Consider the following 6,000-nt stretch of genomic DNA (forward strand, 5'->3'; position numbering starts at 1 on the left):
TTTTGACTGCATACAATTGTTGGTTGATCGGATGGTTGTTGAAGGTTAATTCCCTCGAGACAATGAATGTTCATCAGAAGTCAGAGGGAGACCAAAGCTGATTCAACCATTCATCGTCTGAGACAAGCAAAGAACACAAATGAGTGGATGAAAAACGGGATAAGGGCAAGGAGCAGAATTTTTAAGTAAACAGCAGGATTCTGGGAATCTTCGTTTTTACAAATTCTGCTTTAAACTATTTCAGCTTGTTTCAAATAGGAATTATGCCCTAAATGGTGCATTGTTTATACCAATTATGGAGTCTTTCATACTCATTTGCAACAGAAAGTAGCAGCAGAAAAAAACAGCGATGATAATGTGGGTAATGGGTCGTCATCATCCATGACCATAAAAACATCAGAACTACAACAAATGAAAACAAGTAAAAAAGCTGTAAGTTCGACCGGGCCGATCTCTGAATACCCACCACCATTTGGAACGAATTTGGCAATTTTCAAAAAAATAAAATCCGTTCAAAATTCTGTTGAAATCTTACAAATATCGCATATAGTCGTTATATTAGGGTCTAAGGGAAACCATAAGCCATTACAATATTCAAATGTGAAACTTAAATAAAAAAATTCGGTGTATAATGTAGCTAAAATTATCAAAATACCGAATATATGGATGTACCACTATATCGGGGCTAAACGAAGACGAGGACAATTTTCTGTCTTTGGATGTGCTATCCATTACGGATATCTAATACCAAATTTGAAACAATTCCAGTTGAATAAAGTCGCTAAAATCATCGAAATAGCGAATATCGGGAGGCACCATTATATGGGTGCTATACGAAGACCTGAACATGCACAGGCAATATTCTGTCATAGGCTGTCAAATATTAAATTTGAAACAATTCCGGTGAATAATGTCGCTATAGTCATCAAAATTCCGAATATCGGGAGGTATCGTTATATGGGGGATACACGAAGACGTGGAACTGCACAGACAATTTTCTGTCACAGGCTGTAGTATCCATTACGAACTTCAAATATCAAATATGAAATATTTCCGGTGAAAAATGTCGCTTAAATCATCAAAACACAGAAAAAGGGAGGTACGATTATATGGGAGCTATACCAAAACGTGGACCTACATGACCCATTTTCAATACCAAAAGTCCTGCAGACGTAATATACATTTGAGTAAAATTTTTTCAACCTACTTCATTTCGTTCAGAAGCTAGAGTGATTTCCACAGACGGACATCGCTAGATCGATATAGAATTTTATGCTGATCAAGAATACTTTGTGGGGCTTAAAATGTATATTTCAATGTGTTACGAACGGAATGACAAACATAATATACCCTCCATACTATGGTGGAGGGTATAAAATGCAAAATGAAAGCAGAAACAATCCAGGAAAATATTCCATGCAGTATTTTTTTTAAAAAAATACAACTGAAACACACTAACAAGATTTCATCCGCTGCAACAAAGGCCAGTCCAGCAGGGGAAGCCGGGAAATTCAAGAAATCCCGAAGGAAATACCCAACTAACTGGTTATGTTGCGATAAAGAAAAAAACGCTATAAAAGTGAAAGAATGAAACCGCATTGCACAAAGTCCCCAACATCATCACACAAGCGACGACCACAAAGAAGACAGGGTTTGAGGAAAAACTACAACAACGAATTTTTCCAGCAAAGCTCACAAAACTCGTGCTGCAAGTTACAAATATTCAAACCTCAGACAAAGGGGCACATGGAAAAAACGACAAACGCAGAAATGACAGGGCGGCTTGAGAATGGCTGGTTGTCTAACTATATAATGAAGCAAAATCAGCAATAGCAGCATGTTCTTTGCGTTTCCCATGCTTCCCATGTGTATGCAGCACTGCAACATAACGCCTATTTCGCCTCCATTTCGCTCGAGTCAACTACATGGATCACAACCAACACCACAAACTATCACCGGTTGAGTTTACACTTAATGAAAGATGACCATCGTCGGCCGTTCTATAACTCCAACTCTAACGTGTGTTGCCTGCGCGGAAAGTTGTGCGGAATCATCATCATGGGTCATCATCATCATTGTTTGTTTCTTGAGGCCATCGTCGATAAAACGAGCAAAGTAGCCAAGGCTATCTGCAAAGCCTTTTGTTCGTTGCCTCTAGCCCGGCATAGACATCAAATAAAATTCAAATGTTAATGCTCTGTTGACCGTTAAGGTTAATTTCATTTCAAGGCACAAGTTTAAAATGTAAGAGGTGTGTTCACAGGAAATGAAAAATGCTCAGATTGAGGGATGAATATTTTATTAGCAGGGGTTTTGTTTGTTCAAAGACCCATATCTCTGTAACGTAATTTGTGGACTCCCATATTCGAGCCTTTTTCTAAATTAAAAATCTGGGTCTAACAATGGAAAATTCTAATATAACTGTCAAAAGTTGCAAATAATCCCATCATCTGACCACCTATTGGATAGGTACTTCTATAAGCTTTCAGGGTGAAATGAAAAAAAACTGTAACCAACTTCAGACTGCTGTCAATTCTAAGCCACTCGTGCTTCAGCTGTTAAAATTATTCCAGCAACAAATCATTATATGGACAAAAGCATTTTGGTGAGAATTTTTCAGAAAAAAAGTTATTCGTGATGGAATTCAAGCGTGATTGTATGATTTCTTTATATATGGCTGGAAAACCACAAGTGGCTATCGTTAGAGCAAACAACGCAGCAGCAGAAATGGTTCGAAAAGTAAAGAAGCGACTTGATCGAAAACCTCGTTGCAGTGGTCGAAAAATGACTCGTGAGCTGAACATATCACAATATTCCATTCGGCAAATATTGAAAAATGAGCGCGGGTTAAAGCCATTGAAATTTCAAAATGTGCAAGAACTTACACCGTAACAGAAGAAATAGACCCAACAGAGCTAAAGAGTTGCATTGCTTGGCCGAAAGTGGTGAATTGCCGAGTTTGGTTTTCTCCGATGAGAAAACATTCGTTGTCCAGCAGTTTGTAAACAAAGAGGTCAGCTGAAAATGTGAACCTTCGGTTGGCTACCAGGCGCTGGTCATGGTGATGGTGTGGGCTGCCGATACCGCTGATGCAGATAACAGCCGATGGTCGCTCTCCGCTCGTATTAATCGACCGTGGCATCAGAAAAAATGAAGAATATTATGCGAAAATATTCTGAAGGGTGTATTAAAGCCTAGGGCACGCAAACATTTTGGCCGCAGACCTTCGACATTCCAACAGGACTCAGCACCATCGCACTCAGCATGTGCCATCCAAAATTGGTTACAAAATGAGGTTTCTCGCTTCATTTCCAGTGCACTGTGGCCATCAAAATCTCCGGATACCAATCCGTTGGAGTATTTTGGAAAGCTAGGTTGGCACTAAAAATACCAAAAATGCACGCTTAAAGGCCTTCTAGGCGTGGAAAAAAAATTATTTTAAAAATTCAAGCTTAAAGGCCTTCTGGGCGTGGAAAAAAATCTTTTAAAAATCCAAGCTTAAAGGCCTTCTAGGCGTGGAAAAAATTTTTAAAAATCCACGCTTAAAGGCCTTCTAGGTCTGGAAAAAATTATTTTAAACATCCAAACTTAAAGGCCTTCTAGGCGGGGAAAAAATTCTTTTAAGAATCCACGCTTAAAGGCCTTCTGGGACTAGAAAAAAAATTCCTTTAAAAAAAAATTCCTAAAAAAAATTCCTGGTAAAAAATCTTTTAAAAATCCACTATTAAAGGGCTACTGGGGCTGGAAAAATGTCCTTTAAAAATTCAGGCTTAAAGGCCTTCTAGGCCTGGGATAAAAATTATTTAAAGCAAGCACTTCGCCGGGAATGGGTCAAAACATCGCAGAGCAAAATTCGGGCAGCGTGTGACGGTTTCATTGGCCGTTTGAAGGCCATAATTCGTGCCAAAGGTGACCAATTCGAACAAACGACATTTAGACATTTTTTGCTTTCATTCAATAAAATTAAAAAAAAGTTAAAAATTATGGCCTTTGGCTTTGTTGCAGTTTTATTATCTTACCCTGTACATACATATTAAAAGATCATTTAATATAACATATGTCTTTTTTCATTTTCTAGGTGATTGATTTTTTTGAATTCCGAATTATTTTTTAAGTACAATAAAACATTTGTCAACAATTTGCCAAAATACTTTAATAATTGGAAAAAAATATTCCCACACCTAATTATGAAGTATATAAAACATTATTTTAAACTTAATTCTACACAAGATGCACCCCTCCCCAGCACTTCGAAAATTCAAACTTCACTACGTATAGAACTAAAAAACAGAATTATATTACATTTCTAAGTCTCCCTAAATTCTTTAGTTACAACTTTGCAACATAAAAATGACACCTCTGAATTCCTCTGTCTACGGGGTAACGTTGACAACAATATTCATTCATTTATCCGAGGTATGTGGGTGCTTCTTTATTTCAGAAAACATTTTTTCGGTCAGCATCATCTAGAAAGGAATATCATGTCGAGCCTGGTCCTCTTCCGTTGATGTTGTTGTTAAAGGTACAGTATTTCAACAATGTAACATGATATATTTCTTTTTTGTTATCTTCTTTTACCTACCTCCCTCTAGCCAACCAACCCACCTTCCTCCACCCATGTGGAGTTCGTTGCCTTTATCAACAAAGGGACATCGTAAAAATATGCCAAAAAGGCTGATGCTTTGAATAAAATGGAACAATAAGATGGAGTTTTTGTGGATGTGTGTGTTTCAAACATCACGCATAACCATGTGGCGGCTACGTGACAAAAAGTATTCACAAAATATTTTTATTGTTTTCAGCTTAAAACTGGTTTTAAATTGCATAAATGAATGCGAATATTCTTTTGGCAGTCGTTTCTCCTACTCCTTTTCGTTTTTAATCCTCTTCCGCGCTGCAACAATGCAAATATATAAAAGCCGTTTACTGTAAACATGCAAATCATATTTAATTGTTTTCAGTATAATTTTTTTTTGTGCGGAGGAGGATTTTTATATTTGTTTCCGTTTTGATAACGAAGTTGTTAAATGGATGAAATTATCAAAAATTTGGGTCGTATGAAATGCTTTCTTTTATTTTGTAATAAATATGTACAAAATAAATGAATTTCGATTAATTCCAGATAATTTTGAATTATATGATAACCACTTATTCACACACTGACAATTTTTGCAATATTGGATTTAATTGAGTTTTCGTTTACTTTAAATTTCCAAAAAAAAAAAAATAAATGTTTATGCTAACCTTTCAAACGAAAACTTCATTTTCCCATTCCATTCTCAGAAAGCATTGTCTGTCTGTTTTTTCATTTTAGTTTTTCATTTTGCAACAAACAACACACCACTGTGAAGCTTTTGCTAAATACAGGGTGAGATGAAAAAACTGCAACCAATTTTAGACTGCTGTCATTTCTAAGCCACTTGTCCGACAGTTGTTAAAATTATTTCAGTGGCAGCTCATTATATTGTTTACAAGCGTACAAAAGCATTTTGATGAGAATTTTCCAGAAAAAAAGTTATTCGTGATAGAATTCAAGCGTAATAGTGTTATTTCTTTATATAGTGCGATTTCTTTATATTGAAAAAAAAGCTCGGAGTAAAGCCCTTGAAGTTCCAAAAAGTTCAAGAACTTACAACGCAACAGTAAAAAATAGACTCAAAAGAGCTAAAGAGTTGCTTCGTTTCACTTGACCGAAAGTGGTGAACTGCAGAATTTGGTTTTCTCCGTTAAGAAAACATTCGTTGTCCAGCAGTTTGTAAACAAACAAAATGATCGTGTTTACTTGCCAAGGAGGTCAGCTGAAAATATGCACCTTCGATTGGCCACCAGAACTCAAGCGCCGGCTATGGTGATAACAGCCGATGGTCGCTCTCCGCTCGTATTATTCGACCGTGTATAAACTAAAACACTAAGAAATGCCAAAGTTTCGATCACCTTAAGCAAGCGGATCCCCGAGAATGGGCCAAAATACCGCAGAGCAACATTTGGGCTATTTCCGAT

General features: G+C 36.9%; 1 long non-coding RNA gene across 1 annotated transcript in view; it reads left to right on the forward strand.

The window, feature by feature from the left end:
- Positions 1-5,193, forward strand: part of LOC131801877 (uncharacterized) — a 39,573-nt gene extending 34,380 nt beyond the window's left edge. The window contains exons 2-3 of the long non-coding RNA XR_009341944.1: positions 4,442-4,522; positions 4,593-5,193. This is a non-coding gene — a long non-coding RNA (uncharacterized LOC131801877). The remainder of the gene's footprint in view (positions 1-4,441; positions 4,523-4,592) is intronic.
- The last annotated feature ends 807 nt before the right edge of the window (positions 5,194-6,000 follow it).

This window comes from Musca domestica, unplaced genomic scaffold (genome assembly GCF_030504385.1).
Source record: "Musca domestica strain aabys unplaced genomic scaffold, Musca_domestica.polishedcontigs.V.1.1 18, whole genome shotgun sequence".
Classification (NCBI taxonomy): domain Eukaryota; kingdom Metazoa; phylum Arthropoda; class Insecta; order Diptera; family Muscidae; genus Musca; species Musca domestica.